Raw genomic sequence first — 1,507 nt, forward strand, 5'->3', positions numbered from 1 at the left:
TTGTATCCTGCTGTTAGATGTAGTCAGTCTATTTGTTCTTTTAGATGTAGTCCTGTTGTACGTTGGAGAAGTATCCTGTTAGAGATGTAGTCAGTCTGTTGTATCCTGCTGTTAGATGTAGTCAGTCTGTTGTATCCTGTTGTTAGATGTAGTCAGTCTGTTGTATCCTGTTGTTAGATGTAGTCAGTCTGTTGTATCCTGTTGTTAGATGTAGTCAGTCTGTTGTATCCTGTTGTTAGATGTAGTCAGTCTGTTGTATCCTGTTGTTAGATGTAGTCAGTCTGTTGTATCCTGTTAGATGTAGTCAGTTAGATGTTTTTAGTCAGTCTGTTGTATCCTGTGTTAGATGTAGTCAGTCTGTTGTATCCTGTTGTTAGATGTAGTCAGTCTGTTGTATCCTGTTGTTAGATGTAGTCAGTCTGTTGTATCCTGTTGTTAGATGTAGTCAGTCTGTTGTATCCTGCTGTTAGATGTAGTCAGTCTGTTGTATCCTGTTGTTAGATGTAGTCAGTCTGTTGTATCCTGTTGTTAGATGTAGTCAGTCTGTTGTATCCTGTTGTTAGATGTAGTCAGTCTGTTGTATCCTGTTGTTAGATGTAGTCAGTCTGTTGTATCCTGCTGTTAGATGTAGTCAGTCTGTTGTATCCTGTTGTTAGATGTAGTCAGTCTGTTGTATCCTGTTGTTAGATGTAAGTCTGTTGTATCCTGTTGTTAGATGTAGTCAGTCTGTTGTATCCTGCTGTTAGATGTAGTCAGTCTGTTGTATCCTGTTGTTAGATGTAGTCAGTCTGTTGTATCCTGCTGTTAGATGTAGTCAGTCTGTTGTATCCTGCTGTAGATGTAGTCCTGTTGTATCCTGTTAGATGTAGTCAGTCTGTTGTATCCTGCTGTTAGATGTAGTCAGTCTGTTGTATCCTGTTGTTAGATGTAGTCAGTCTGTTGTATCCTGTTGTTAGATGTAGTCAGTCTGTTTGTATCCTGTTGTTAGATGTAGTCAGTCTGTTGTATCCTGCTGTTAGATGTAGTCAGTCTGTTGTATCCTGTTGTTAGATGTAGTCAGTCTGTTGTATCCTGCTGTTAGATGTAGTCAGTCTGTTGTATCCTGTTGTTAGATGTAGTCAGTCTGTTGTATCCTGTTGTTAGATGTAGTCAGTCTGTTGTATCCTGCTGTTATCAGATGTAGTCAGTCTGTTGTATCCTGCTGTTAGATGTAGTCAGTCTGTTGTATCCTGTTGTTAGATGTAGTCAGTCTGTTGTATCCTGCTGTTATCCTGATGTAGTCAGTCTGTTGTATCCTGTTGTTAGATGTAGTCAGTCTGTTGTATCCTGTTGTTAGATGTAGTCAGTCTGTTGTATCCTGTGTTAGATGTAGTCAGTCTGTTGTATCCTGTTGTTAGATGTAGTCAGTCTGTTGTATCCTGCTGTTAGATGTAGTCAGTCTGTTGTATCCTGTCAGTCTGTTGTATCCTGCTGTTAGATGTAGTCAGTCTGTTGTATCCTGCTGTTA

The sequence above is a fragment of the Oncorhynchus nerka genome, linkage group LG14 (genome assembly GCF_034236695.1).
Source record: "Oncorhynchus nerka isolate Pitt River linkage group LG14, Oner_Uvic_2.0, whole genome shotgun sequence".
In the NCBI taxonomy this organism is placed as follows: domain Eukaryota; kingdom Metazoa; phylum Chordata; class Actinopteri; order Salmoniformes; family Salmonidae; genus Oncorhynchus; species Oncorhynchus nerka.